Raw genomic sequence first — 16033 nt, 5'->3', positions numbered from 1 at the left:
TCTTTCTAAGGAATGGTGGGGTGAGGCAATATTAACTGCATGTCATGTCCTGAGTCGTGTTCCTATAAAGAATAAAGAGATAACACCATTCGAGGAATAGGAGAAGAAGAGGCTTACCCTATCTTACTTACGGACTTGGTATTGTTTGGCAAAGGTTAGTGTGCCAATAACCAAGAAACGTAAGCTTGGGCCTAAAATAGTGGATTGTGTCTTTCTTGGTTATGCTATACATAGTGTTGGTTATAGATTTATGGTAATTAAATCTGGAGTACTAGACATGCATGTTGGTAAAATTATGGAGTCCGAAGATGCTACATTCTTTGAACATATTTTTCCAATAAGTGATAAAACAAGTTCATCTAGGCAAGAGTTTATCGAGGATGATAGCTCTACCATGCTGATAGAACACAATGAACCTACGCTTGTGGAAAATTCTAAGGAGGATAACAATGAACTGCTCAAAAAGTGCAAGAGATGAAGGACTGCAAAGTCTTTTGGAGATGAATTCATTGTATACCTTATGGATGACACACCTAAAAACATTGAAGAGGCATATTCATCTCCTGATGTTGACTATTGGAAGGAAGCAGTGAGGAGTCAGATGGATTCAATTATATCTAATGGTACTTGGGAAGTTGTTGATCGTCCTTATGGGTGCAAACCTGTAGGATGCAAGTGGGTGTTCAAGAAGAAGCTTAGGCCTAATGGTACTATTGAAAAGTATAAGACAAGTCTTGTGGCCAAGGGTTATACCTAGAAAGAAGGAGAAGATTTTTTTGACACTTATTCACCAGTTGCTCAATTGACTACTATTCGAGTGTTACTTTCTTTGGCAGTCTATCATGGTCTTCTCATTCATCAAATGGATGTTAAGACAACTTTCCTAAATGGAGAGTTGGAAGAGGAGATCTATATGGATCAGCCAGATGGATTTGTAGCACAGGGTTAAGAAGGAATGGTGTGTAAGTTATTAAAAATCTTTGTATGGTCTCAAGCAAGTGCCTAAGCAATGGCATAAGAGGTTTGATAGAACTCTCATGTCGGCTAGCTTTGTTGTGAATGAAGCTGACAAGTGTGTATACTATCGCTATGGTGGGGGAGAAGGAGTGATTTTGTGCTTGTATGTTAATGACATGCTGATCTTTGGGACATGCCTTAAGGTGATAAGGAAGTCAAAGATTTCTTGTCTCAACTTTGAGATGAAGGATTTGGAGAAGCTGATGTTATCCTAAATATTAATCTAGTAAGAGAAGGTGATGGTGGGGTTACGCTTTTGCAATCCCACTATGTGGAAAAGATCTCGAGTCATTTTGGCTATAGCGACAACAAGCCTGTTCCTACACCTTATGATGATAGTAAAGTATTAAGGAAGAATAGAAGAATTATGAGAGATCAGGTGAGGTAATCCTAGATCATTGGTTCACTTATGTATTTAGCTAGTGTTACGAGACCTATATCTCGTTTGATGTGAGCAAACTAAGCCGGTTTGTTTCAAATCTGGGAGAAGATCATTGGAATGCTCTTGAAAGAGTAATGCGCTATCTAAAAGGCATTGTGGACTATGGGATTCATTATACTGGGTACCCAAGGGTACTAGAGGGTTATAGTGATTCAAATTGGATTTCTGATGCTGATGAGATAAAATCCACAAGTGGATATGTGTTTACACTTGGAAGTGGTGTTGTTTCCTAGAAGTCTTGCAAGCAGACCATCTTAACGAGGTCAACAATGGAAACAGAACTGACAGCATTAGATACCATTGAGGCTGAATGACTTCGTGATTTCCTGATAGTTGAAAAATTGATACCAGCTATCCTAATGAATTGTGATAATCAAACTTTGATTGTCAAGGTGAATATTTCAAAGGACAACATGAAGTCACCAAGGCATGTAAAAAGGCGATTGAAGTTTGTCAAGAAATTGAGAAACTCCAGAGTAATAGCCTTAGATTATATCCAAACGGCAAAGAACCTGACAGATCAATTCACAAAGGGTCTTTCACAGAATGTGATTGCAATGCATCTATGGAATTGGGCTTAAGACCCACATGAGTCTTTCTGTAGTGGTGTTGGCGCTAGAAATCGGTCAACCGAATCCCAGCGTCGGACACACGACCCGGGAGAATCTGCTTAGCTCCTGTTCGGGTGATTGCCCTGGTGCGGTTCGCGCGGCATGCCAGCCAATCTGACATGTTGATTGGCAAGGAAGAATACGTGTCAGGTCCAAGAATCACGATCGGCTAAGTTTCCGATCTCGAGATAGCTTATCAGCGAATCGGTCGATTTGCCGTAATAAAGAAATCGGCTATAAGGCAGCCGATTACTGTAGCCTTGTAGACAGAAAACTACTAGAGTAATCGACGCAAAGCTACGATAGCAACACTAGGAACAGATCTAATCGGCAATAGATGAATTTAATAGCAGAACATAAAGAGAGCCGAAACTACCGATTCCTAGCTGGATAACTGGTGATAAAACTAGAAAGACAGGTAAAACCTATGAATCTAGCAAATATCGATAACTGGTGAATAAATCCAAATGAAACAACAGCGATACGCCCGAAGTTAAAGCTTAGATATTACTCGATAAGCGGAACTTACAGAATCGGCCGGAGATCAAGCTGATGCAGCCCTGCCAACCCGCACGAACTCGTGAAAAAGAGAAAAGTATTGACGAAGTCGCCTGCTTGGAAGTAAGTACGAGGAAAAAGTAGTATGTTGTATTGATTTGTTCATGATTACAGATTTAAAAAGGTAGCTATTTATAGCCCCGTACAGATGACTTCTTATCCGACTAGAATTCTATCCCTAATTCAAACAGAAAACGAATATTTACAAGCACAATTCGTGCTAGGTTGGGTTACTCTACGCTTCATGGGCTGATCTCCCCCTTATCCTTTTATTCCTTTCCAAGCCCATACAGGCCCAATTAAACCAACCTCCTAATCGGCCGAATCCTTATCAGCAAAAGGCAACCGATTGGGACCCCGGCACGTTCGATCCGAAGCGAGACAGAAGTCACCGGCCGATCTCGCACTGTAGCACCATTCGACCGATTCCCAACTGTGCTTCTCCGATTCCCTCTCTTCTTGGCGCCGATTTTACTAGTGACGAAATCTGGCGTCAACACATGCCCCCCAATTTCGGAGTAAAACATAGTCTTTTACTTCGAAATTCTTTATAACCTCCCCTCCGAAATAGCCGCAATGAAAATATCCTTCCGTTTCGCGGTCTTCCAGCTGATGATTACAATCTTTTAGAAACGGGCGCCCACGACAACTACTACTCCCGAAAAACTCGAAACGCCAGCGCGGTAAAAATTCCATTTTTACCCTCCTTCAGGCACCCTTTAAATAGCGGTTCACCCTGCACTTCATCTTCAAGCTCACGTCTCTCTTTCTCAGCGCGCGCACCCTCTTCTTTCCTTAGCATCTTTCCCTTGCCGCCGAAACTTTCTAGCGCCATCCTCCTGTTACTTTTCCCTTTCTCCTCCAATGGCGGCTCCTTCCGGCAGCTCTCCAGCGCGCGACGTTCCAGAGGTAGTACCTCCGGCGGTAGTGGCGACGGCCGTTGCTCCATCCACAGAAGAAGGAGCTTCATCGGAGATCCCAATGGCGATCCCCATCACGGCCTCATCGTCCGCATCTGCACCGGCGACCGCGCCGATTACACGGACCTTCATCCCAGAGGTAATTTACCGAATCCTTCTTCTATCGGCAATGTATTTACCTTAGATCTGTTTCTTACCTTTTTACACCCCCCTTTCCTTTTTAGGCGGTTAGGCATCGCATTACCATCCATCTCACGGGAAATCCCGGCCTTATTTGTCTCGGACCTATGGGGAACCCAGATCCAATAGAGTTTATCAATTTAGAAACCCACAGGATACCCTTCAAACTGTCCGACGTGGACTTAGATCAGTGGTTGGGCACTTTTAGGTCCTGGCCGAATGAGACCCCAGGTTGGAGGGAGTGGTACCAACGGGTGGCCGCGTCGAAGAGCGTCTCATGGGAGGAGCTCAAAATCGGCTAGTGCATCAACCTCTCTTTGTCACAGATGGAGAAAAATGAGCCGTTAGTAATAGCGGCTTCTTATTTTTGGTCTGATGCACTCAATGCTTTCTTATTTGGGCACGGACCTATGACCCCAACACTGGCCGATGTGGTTCTGTTGACCGGCCTTGACATTTCTTCCCCGGACACACCTTTCCACCTTTTAGCCGCAACGTCACATCGGCTGGACACAAGGGGAATCGGTGGGTGGAAGGGATTTATCAGAAGTAATAAAAGAACCGGGTCTGTTGAAAATAGGGAGCATACGGCCTTCTTAATGATGTGGTTAGAAAAACACTTCTTTTGTGGAAGAGCCGCCGGTCCATCAACCAACACTCAGGCCTTAGCAGAAGCACTGTCCAGAGGAAACCATGTCCCCCTTGGGAAACACTTGCTAGGGGCGGCGTACCACATGCTCCACCAAATCGGCATCAGATTATCCAAAGGAGAGCCGATCGGAAACCCAGGCGGGCCCTGGTGGTTCATCAACCTATGGCTGAACCTTTATATGAGCGAAATCACTCAGCAGAGGGTGGACCGTATGATGTTCCCCAACATTGAATCGGCAGAAGATCCTACCGAACGTTGCCGATGCATGTCTTTTGGTGAAGTGGCATCGGCCTTCCCAGGTTGCACATATTCTGCTACAAAGGTAGCCGAGTACTTCCGATGCTTCTATAATGGTTTTAATGAAGATGCAACCGTTTGGTTTCCTTATCGGCGGGATGACCCAATCTTTAAACTCCCCACCTGCTTCGATTCAATCACTGGCCGATTTGATGAAGAGCTCAATGACGAGTTAATCAAGCCAAGAATCTTGCCAGCCAACTTCTTCTCGGGGAAAGATGCCCCCACGTATGAGTTCTACAACCCTTCCGTTGCAGCTCGTCAGTTCGGCATGGGTCAGCTGCCGATTCAAGTGTATTTTGCTGGCCGAATCAAGTTCAGAGATGAGCTCACATCCGGTCTGGATTACAGTCGGATACGAGACCGGATTCCGGACTCCAACACCATTGATCTGAACAACTGGATAGTAGCTCCCTTTGCTGTCCAGCCGTTCAAACTCTGGTGGGCCGATTGGAAGCAATTCCTCTTCTGCAATTCGGCATCGGCATACTGCAACCTCCTGGACCCAGCCAACATCGACCCGAATGCCGAGGTATTTTCCTTAACCGATTTTTACTCCTCTTAATGTGATTGAATACTAATGGTTTTACTCATTTCTTCAGGCCGAGAATCGTACGCCTCCAACACACAGCCGGAGTGGTCGGCTAATAGAGAGTCATCATCCATACACCACTTATCCTCTCATCGGCTATGATGCTCCATCCGTAGACGTGATTGCTGGCCGATCGAAACAAGTTCAGAAGAGGATCACCAAGAAGACCAGTCGCCGAGTCCGAGCTCGCATAGAATCGACAGATCCTCCTATGCTCGTATCGGCAGAGACTCCGGCCGCACCACCCTCTCAGGCCATCAAAGATGCCGATACCCAAGCCGTCGCACAAGCTGGGGCAGCCGCCGCATCATTGTTGTTAGAGGCCATTCAGGTAAACCCAAGCTTCATTTCTCCCGATTGTTGTTCTGGTATTAACCCTTCTTATCTTAGACTGCACAGAGTATTCCCATGGACACACAACAATCGACAGCAGTCCAATCGGCCATCGACGCGCCCCCGCTTCCGTCCGTTGAGGTATAGCACTATTTTGCCGATTTTTCCCTGATATTTGCATAATATACTTATTCAATTCTCTGACACAGGTCATCGGCACACCAAGCGCTCCTCAACCACCGGCCTTTTCTCAGGGAGCTGGTCCAAGCACCGCACCGATCGTTGTGGAGTCTTCCTCTTCTGACGAACCCATGGCGCAAGCCCCTGAGCAAGGCGTGACGGCTTCCCAAATGCAACATGAAGAAATTCGTTTCAAAGTAGTAAGTTACATTCCAGCTTTACTCAGCCGATTTGCTTTTACTCCCAGCCGATCCATTTTTCCTTTTTATTATCTTCAGGAACAAGACACCCCTGACAACAGCCTCTTCTCTTTTGCGGTTGCCCTCTCCGACGATGAAGAAGTCGCTTCCCGCCAAGTCGCCTTGAGCTCCATTCCTGACGACGTCTGAACCAAACTTGCTAGTATCCGATCCCTCCTTCAAGGGGACATCGGCTGATTAGTCGAAGATGCTTCACCGATTCGGCAGCTCTTCGGCGACGTCAGCGGGCGAGTACCAGAAGAGGCGGAGGAAGCCTTGGCGCCGGCGGCATTCATTGAGTCTATGAGGATCCCGGTCTTCAGAGCCCTTCGTCACATGGCCGATCGCGCCAAGCTGGCCAAGACTTGTGAAGAGGAGGACGCGTTCAAGCGTCAAGCTCAAGAGGCGCACCGGCGTATCCATTTTCTGGAGGACTCCTGCCCGGGGATCATCGGTGAGATAGACCGCCTCAAACGTCGAAGGGCGGAGCTCGCCAAGGAGATGGAGCAAGTGACCAAGGCAATCAGTGCCGAAGAGAAAAGGCTCCAAGAACTCCCTTCTGTCATTGCCGATTTGACACGGGAGAGGCAGCGCTTTGCCCACGAGGCCCTCAAACTCCACCGCAGTGCATCAGAAGTCCCCGGATCGGCGGATGAAGACCAACGGGTCCTGGACTCTGCCGATCAGATCCGATGTCAGGCAATCGCGGCTATCGGTACCCTTCTGGGTAATCTGTAAAACACTGACTATTTTGTACGAACATTTACTATCTGCTTTGACCGTCCTTCGCGACGCCCTTCCTATTTATTGCCTTTCTTATTTCCGATGGGACGTATCCTTACCAAATTTCCACGCCTCTTTTTCTTATAAGTACCGGCCTAGGCACTTCCTTCCGAAAGTACCAGTTTGGCTTTCGGTCTTATTCTCTTACTCCTCTCGTCGGCGCGGCTTCCCGTCATGTCTTCGTCGGCTTCCTCCTCCTCTGTCAACCAGGTGAAACCTTGGCCTTGACTCCCCTTTCTCCTTTTAGATCTTAGGAAGAGGATGCCCCTTTTTAATCCTTCTTTGTTTCAGCCCCAACGTCTTAGCCCTGAGCTCGTACGCGCCATTGAGCTCATACACTATGAGGACCCATTGTCGTCAGAGGATATGGAGCTGATCAGGGCTCATCGTGACGAACTTCGAGACCACGTCACCGCAGAGGCCCGTGTGGTCTTGGATTTTGTGGAGAGCAATGGTAGCCGGCGATCTCCAACCGACAGGAGCCATCCGCTTCCTCTACGGCGGCAGGAACTTCGCGCCCGGCCATGGATCGGAGCTATCTTCTCCCTCGCCAAGTTGAAGCGGAAGCTTCAATGAAAGAAATAGAAGAAGAATACCTCCGTCTCATGAACGAGTTGGATCGGACCAAGAGGACGCGCAAGAAGAAGAATAATTAGTTATTTGTATTTTTTTTTTGTTCTAAGGGCGACTCGTGTTTTGTCGGCCGTGTAACCCATCGCCCGTACCGAATGAATACATCAGCCGATTTGGACGACTATGTGTTTGAACCGTTTTGTATCGGCTGTGTGTGACGTATTACGGTTAATCCCTCATGCTCCGACCCATATACTGGGGTAGTATCTTTTCAAGTACCTTCCGTTTAAAGCTCTAGTAAATTCTTCTCCCTCTATTGTTTCCAAAATGTAAGCATTCGCTGGAGCACATCTGCCGATTTTATACGGCCCTTCCCATGTAGGGGACCATTTTCCGAATTTAGGATCTTTTGACCCAATCGGCAATACTAACTTCCATACTAAGTCCCCAGGGGAGAATTGCTTGACTTTGACCTTCTTATCGTACCACCTGGCTACTTTCTTTTTGTTTTCTTCAATGCTTATCAGAGCCCTCAATCGTTGGCCAGCCAAATCATCAAGTTCCCTTTTCATAAGTGACGAGTATTCATCGGCCGTTAACTGGTCCTGGAGTGAAATGCGCCTCGATCCCGCCCTTGATTCCCATGGTAACACTGCATCGTGACCGTACACCAACTGATAGGGAGATAGCTTGGTGGCCCCATGACAAGCCATCCTGTACGCCCATAAGGCTTCAGTCAAACATAGATGCCACTTCTTTGGCTGTTCTTCGATTTTCCTTTTGATTAACTTGATTATCCCTTTGTTGGAGGATTCGGCCTGCCCATTGGCTTGGGCGTAATACGGAGAAGAATTCAACAATTTGATTCCCATATCGGTTGTAAACTCCTCGAATTCCCCCGATGTGAACATTGTTCCCTGATCGGTTGTTATAGTTTGAGGGATGCCGAATCGGTAGACGATGTGATCTCTTACGAAATCAGCCATGATAGCCGATGTCACGGCTCTTAACGGAATTGCCTCCACCCATTTAGTAAAGTAATCGGTAGCCACGAGAATAAACTTGTGCCCTTTACTTGATGGAGGGTAAATTTGGCCGATAAGGTCTATTCCCCATCCCCTGAACGGCCATGGCTTGATGATAGGATTCATGGCCGATGCGGGTGCACGTTGGACATTTCCGAACTTTTGACAATCTTGACAACCCTTATAATATTTGAAACAGTCTTCGAGGATCGTTGGCCAGTAATACCCATTATTCCTGATCATCCATTTCATCTTATGGGCCGATTGGTGTGCTCCACATACCCCTTCATGGATTTCTCCCATTAGAGTCTTGGCCTCCTCTGTCCCAAGGCATTTGAGTAGCACACCGTCGATCGTTCGGTAGAATAGGTCGTCTTTGAGCAGTACATATTTAGTAGCATGAAAACGTACTCGTCGTTCCACCATTTTAGACGGATCTTTCAGGTAGTCGGCAATTTCTTTTCGCCAGTCATCGGCCGCGAGCTCTAGAGCCATAGCGCCTAGAATTGGCCGATATCCAGATGCGTGCTGGGCGAATTTGTTGGCACCCTCGTTGTAGTCCCTTGGGATGTGCTCGATTATTGCCGATCTAAATTCTTTTAAGAGCTGTAGGCAATCTTCGTAATAACTTCTTAATACGTCGTCTTTGCATTCGGACCTTCCGGTCAGTTGATCCACAATAAGCATGGAATCTCCGAAGATTTCAACAGAATCGGCCTTGACTTCCCTTAAAAGTTGTAGGCCCTTCAACACAGCTCGGTACTCCACTTGATTGTTAGTAGCGGCGGCTTCTATCGGCAGAGAAAAATCATAGCAGCGTGCAGTGAAGAAGCCTCTCACCGCTGAGGACGTGCCTCCACCAGTAATAACCTTCGAAGAAGGGCAAGATCCTAAGGATCGAGTACTAGTAAGTGAATCCCTTACCACCATGTCTACTCAATATGGCATTGGTGGATTGCAGGTAGTCGGGGAGGTAACTGAGGTGGAGAGGACAACTACTGGAGTCCTGCAGTAGCAGCTGCCAGCAATTGAGGAGGTCATCGAGATCGAAGACGATGAAGAACCCTCTGTTGCTAGGGCAAACCCTACTAGCACATAGACTACTCAAGTGACAGAGGTGGCAATGAAGGCTGGCGAGGATCGCACCGCGACCCAACAAGCCACGCCAAAGAAGTTATCTCCGACTATCAAGCCGATGCGCTTGGCGGGGGAGCCTTCTTTGAAGCTGAGGAGATTCTCAAAGTAAGTACTAGTACTCCCTTCGAGTACTAATTGTATCCATGTATAGACTTGTAGTATGTCTTCTAACGACCGATGGCAGTAGCCACTCAGCCCAAGACCTCATTCCGGTGCCGACAGGTCTGTTGCTAGAAGACCAACCCGTGCCAGCAACAAATCCAGGTGCCGTATCACTTGTAGCTACACTAATGCAAGATGTAATTTCTTTGCTCAATGATGCTTTAGTGCCAGCCCTCACACCGCTAGTAGCCGAGGCCGTAGCGGTGACTACCTCTTTTGTCGTGGCTACTATTGAAGCCCCCAAGCTAGAGGTAGAGCCTGAAGCCATGGTGGCCACTACCTCTAGTGTCGTGGCTACTCTTTTAGCCCCCGAGCCAGAGGTAGAGACCCAAGCCGTGGAGGGGCTGCAAGCTATGGCGATCGACTCCATGTCCGAACGAGGCCCATCAAGTCATGCCCTGGTTCAACTTGGCGCAGTAGAAGCTGAAGTGGATAGGGAGCCACTGGTAGCAGAGGTAATCTTGAAGATATCCAATTAATCAACAACCTCCTGCTCGAAATAAGATGGAGGTTGGGATGATGGAGATGTACTGCCGTGTGGGAAAATATGCGGCGGTAAGCTTTTGATCCCATTGGGTCCTTAATTTTGAAATTGGTACTCAAAGCTTGATACGAGTACTTGCTCTATTTTGTAGAATGTAATCAAACGCTCCCAATGGAAGTCCCAGATGCTCTAGAGCTACGAGGACACAATAATGCGGGCTGTGGCGCTTGCCTAGGAACTTGCCAAGGAGCGGGAGTACTCCTTCCGGCTATTGATGAAGTATGACGGCCAAGCCAAAGAGTACCGAAACACTGTCCAGCAGTTCGAGGGGGAGAAGGATCACCTAGGGAAACGTAACAAGTCCCTGAAGCAACATCTGAGAGGTAATTGGTCTTCTCTCTTGTTCTTCGAGTACTGATTTCATTTTGTGATATTGAATTTCCCTTTGTGATGTTCCTGCAGTGCTCAAAAAAACAAAGGAAGATCTCCAAGGGCGAGTTGTTGACTGGCATAACTCCTACTACTAGGTGACGGACCAGCATGACAAACTATCTGCATTGTACAAAAATTTGGAGCATCACCTGAAGAAGGAAAGGAACATGTGCATGGACAGGGAGGTTGACTTGGTGAACTCCATGAAAACCCTCAAGGAGCACGAGGCTGAGCTGGAGGCCACAAAGCTTGCTTTGAAGGAGCTAACCGAAGCAGCTCAGCCTATTGTGGACATGGTGGAGCCCCCAACTTAAGGTGTGGAGCCCCACCCTCTGTCTGAGATACTCAAGGAGGTGCCAGCCAAATTCACCAACTACGTCCAGAAGATAGCGGAGTTGGTCTCGAAGCAACTGCTGGCTTTTGTGAAGTCCTTCTAACCGCAAGCGGACCTAGCTCCAGTTGTGGAAGGGATGGCAGAAGACTGCTCTAATGAGCAGTTCCGGCAGTACCTGTAAGAGGTGGCCCCTATCGTGAAGGAAGTAGCAAGTCAATTAGACCTTGAGTAGTCTCTGTAAAATGTGAATATCAGTTTGTTGTAATATAAATGTGATATGAATGAAATGTAAATTATTCGAAGTCTTGTTGCAATTTTTTGTTGTCGACTTGTTATTTTAGTGCGTCTGCTCATGCGGTAGTTGTAAGTGTCTGTGCACAAGGTGTCGGGCATGCACCCCAGGCCCACGAGTAGACCTTGGACGACCCACTAAGGGGCGTACTCGGATATGATCAGGACGGGATAGGCGTATCCCACTCGGACTAGTCAAGTATGTTTATGGAAAACTACTCGGGCCTTACTGAGTAGAACTCTGTAATAGTACCCGACTAGGACTCAAGACTTGTAACCCTGTCCTCCCGTGTATATAAGGGCGGGCAGGGACCCCCCTCAACAAAAACTCCAGTTCATCAATACAAACCAACACATAGGACATAGGGTATTACGCGATCTAGCGGCCCGAACCTGTCTAAATCGTGTTCCTTGCGTCACCATTGATTCCTTGATTCTCGATGATCCTTACCGCACAAAATACCTCCTAGGGTAACCCCTAGGCGGGTTGCCGGTCTAAAACACCGACAGCGGGCGTGCCAGGTAGGGGAACTCGTCAAGTTTCTCAGCACGAACTCAATGGCAAAGGTCATCATCAGGCCCATTTTCTTCATCAAAGCCGGCGCCACCTTCGTTTTCGGATCCTGGCTTTGCGTCGCCGATGGCTCGGGTTCGTTCCGGTGCCAGCTCGTTGACGGTCAGGAGAAGAAACCAAAAGATCTGATTGGAAAAAATCAAGATTTCAAAATCGACGAGTTCGAGTTCGACTATGCATCGGATGCGACTTTGCTTCGGACTAATCGATCCCAGCTAATGCCCGAGTCAGTTTCAATCTCAGAGCGGTTCCCGCACGGACTCCACAATGCAACCAAAGTTCACCAAGGCTTTCTTACTCGAACCCGACTTGAACTCGGGCATGATGAAGACGTCGACTCCGACTCATCTTATTCGCCAGAGATACCATTATCTGGTCCAGCCCAAGGATTGGTAATAACTTCAATATCACAAGGCAGATTCGTCCACTGGCCAGGATTGCGACCATCTTTTCTTGACCGTGACTACAACTCGCGCCTTGTCGCCCATATAGACAATCTCCCATATCAAAAAGGCGTTCCACTCGCTTCCAACCGCGAGGAAAGCTCCACGGAGATTGCAACGTGAAGCTCCGGAAGCTACTACCCAGATAGGAAGATACTTGTTATTACTCAGAATAACAACCCGGGTACCAGCCAGAACAGAACCCCCAGGCGATTAGCTCAACTTGAGAACATCTCCGAAGATGAGTCTACAGCTGACGCCCCTCACAATGAAACCTCCGAGCAAAGAAACCAAAGAAGGATACACAACGCTACTCGAGTCGAGCGACGACAGTTGATGGCTACAAATATTCCCATTACAAACCTTGAAAGGGCCTTCGACGCAGTCTAGACTCAGGAGCACAATACTCCACTTGTGGCTATCGCCTCAATCAACCTTTTAACAACATTGATGCCTCAAGATAGGGATAACGAAGCCACAGCTCAACTCGTGCAGCGCGGCAACGGACTAATCGCACAACTCGCGGAGCAAGCCTACAAGTTACTCGACAAAGAGTCGCCGATTCCATCTGTTCCTCGCATCACAGCTTACCAAGAAGGTAGCAGGGGAGCTGCAGACAACAACAATGCCCCAAAAATCGGCAATGAAGTTAACCAACCTGGGCAGCACAGCCAAGGTCCAAGCAAGCACAAGGCCCCAGCTCGCCATAAGGATGTTGGCGAGGTCAGCTGCACCAACTCGGTTAAAAGTATCCGTCCTACTCAAAAGAACCACGAAGTGTCTAATTTTAGTGATCTGCGAGAAATTCTCAACAGTCGGCGCAAGCGAGAAGTCGACAACTACAACCACTTTCCCGTTTTCACAAACCGGGTAATGAAAACAAAACTACCCGAGAAATTCAAGCCAACCGGAATCACCAAATATGATGGCAAACAAGACCTAATTCAATGGCTACGATGCTACTCGTTAGCCGTCCAAGCAGCCGGGGGCAATAACGACACCAAAGTTATCCACTTCCCCATATGCATGGAACCTGCACCACTGACCTGGCTTGAGTCGCTCAAACCCAAGTCCATTGACTCCTGGGCAGATTTGACAACGGCTTTCACCAACAACTTCGCCAGCTCCATGGCTAGACTAGGCAACAAGATTGACTTTAAGTCAAATTAAGCAAAAAGAAGGCAAGAGCTTACGCAACTATCTGCGACGGTTCTTCGAAAAGAAGGCTACCATAGTTGACATCTCCGAAACAGACGTCATCGAGTGCTTCCAGAATGGACTCTACGATCGACGAACATACCAAGACTTCGGTCGTCAACGACCAGCTAATGTCAAAGACCTCAAGATCATGGTACAGCAATGGGCGGATGAAGAAGACAAAGAGCGAGAATGTTTCGGCTCCCACCGTAACCGTGGACGCGACAACAACAACAATGACCAAGATAGACCTCGACATAATGATACTCGAAACAACTATTCGAGTAATCACAATCGCAAAAGGAAACCCGACAACACTATTGCTGTCATGACCAACTCCGGGAAAAAGGAACCCCGTAAAAATGATGAAGGGCCAACCTTCACAGAACTACTCAAAAAGCAGTGCCCATGGCACCCGACTAGCAAGCACTCGGCAATAGACTGCTACAGCATGCGCCGAGTCATGCAAGACTTACCCGCACCACCACCGCCTGAAGAGTACACCAAGAAAAAAGATGAGGGCAAGAACAAAGCCCACAACGACGAAGACGGAGAAGGCGACTTCCAGACCGCCTCAAAAACTGTCAACGTCATCTTCGGCGGTATCCCAGGCACCGCATCCAAGCGAGCCAACAAACTTGTACTCAGGGAGATCATGGCCATTGAACCAACGGATCCAGCACCGTTAAAATGGTCCGAAGTGCTCATTTCTTTCAGCAGAAAAGACCAATGGACCAAGTTCTCAAAACTAGGCCGTTTCCCTCTAGTACTTGATCCGGTTGTGGCAGGCTCAAAGTTAACCAAAGTACTCATCGACGGCGGAAGCGGTCTCAACGTTATTTTCGCCAAGACATTGAGGAAGATGTGCCTCGACATTACTGAAATGCTTACTCCAACAGATTCACCTTTCTACGGCAACGTGCCTGGAAATGCGGCTATACCACTAGGACAAGTTGTCCTTCCGGTTACCTTTGGAACTAAGGAGCATTACCGTACCGAGTACATCAGATTTGAAGTCGCCGACTTCGAGACAACTTACCACGCCATACTCGGAAGGCCAGCACTCGCCAAGTTCATGGCCATACCACATTATGTTTACCTGGTACTCAAAATGCCAGGCCCCAAGGGGGAACTCATGCTGCGAGGAGATCTACGGCAATCCTACGAATGCGACACTGAAGCCGTGGAAATTGCTGCGACTACTCAAGCACCTAGTCCCATGCAACAAGTCTTCACAGCTTCAAAGAAGCTCCATCCAACCGAACTAGAGATCCCGGAAAACAAGTTGGGGTCCACAAAGGTGAAACCCGCTAGTGAGCAAGACTTCAAATCAGTTGACCGCCAGACGGGTGACCCTTCCAAAACAGCCCTGATCGGAATAGGGCTAGATCCTAAATAGGAATTCGCGCTCATCAGCTTCCTTCAGGCTAACCACGATATCTCCGCTGGGAAACTGGCTGACATGCAAGGTGTGCCCAAGGAGATGATTGAGCATTCCCTCAACGTCGATCCCAAAGCTACTCCAAAATGGCAACGACTTCGCCGGTTCACTCAGGACAGACGAGAAGCAAGCAAAAAATAGTTAGCCAAGCTACTCGCGGCAGGGTTCATTAAAGAAGTCTTTCATCCTGACTGGCTCGCCAATCCCGTGCTCGTTCGTAAGAAAAACAACGAGTGGAGAATGTGCGTCGACTATACCGACCTCAACAAACACTGACCAAAAGACCCTTTCGGGCTACCAAGGATCGATCAAGTGGTCGACTCCACCGCTGGGTGCGCTTTACTATGCTTTCTCGACTGTTACTCTGGTTATCATCAGATAAGCCTCAAAAAGGAGGATCATGCCAAAACAGTATTCATCACGCCTTTTGGAGCTTTCTGCTACAAAACAATGTCCTTCGGACTAAAAAATGCAGGGGCAACTTATCAAAGGGCCATAAAGATGTGCTTCGAAAAGCAACTTCACCGCAATGTCGAAGCTTATGTCGATGACGTAGTCGTCAAAACAAGAAACCGGGAGGAACTCATTGCTGACTTGGAGGAAACTTTCTCTAGTCTATGCGCTTTCCGATGGAAACTCAACCCTACTAAGTGCGTCTTTGGAGTACCTTTCGGCAAATTACTTGGGTTCATCATTAGCCATCGCGGCATTGAGGCCAACCCGGAAAAAATATCTGCCATCACAAACATGCAGGCACCAGCTAGCATTAAGGATGTGCAGAAACTCACAGGCTGCATGGCCGCTCTCAACTGGTTCATCTCGAGACTTGGAGAACGGGGACTACCCTTCTTCAAGCTTCTCAAACACCAGGACAAGTTCAAATGGACAGAAGAGGCAGACGAGGCACTAACACAACTCAAAGACTTTCTGTCAAAGCCTCCTGTACTCACCGCTCTTTCTCCGAACGAAGACTTGCTCCTATACATCTCAGCTACTACTCATGTCGTCAGCACGGCAATAGTAGTCGAACGGTCTGAACCGGGCCACGCTTACAAGGTCCAACGACCTGTCTACTTCGTCAGCGAAGTACTCTCGGACTCCAAAACTCGGTATTCACCGATACAAAACTCTTATAC

The sequence above is a fragment of the Setaria italica genome, chromosome IV (genome assembly GCF_000263155.2).
Source record: "Setaria italica strain Yugu1 chromosome IV, Setaria_italica_v2.0, whole genome shotgun sequence".
Taxonomy (NCBI): Eukaryota; Viridiplantae; Streptophyta; class Magnoliopsida; order Poales; family Poaceae; genus Setaria; species Setaria italica.
Note: the sequence above shows the minus strand (reverse complement) of the source record.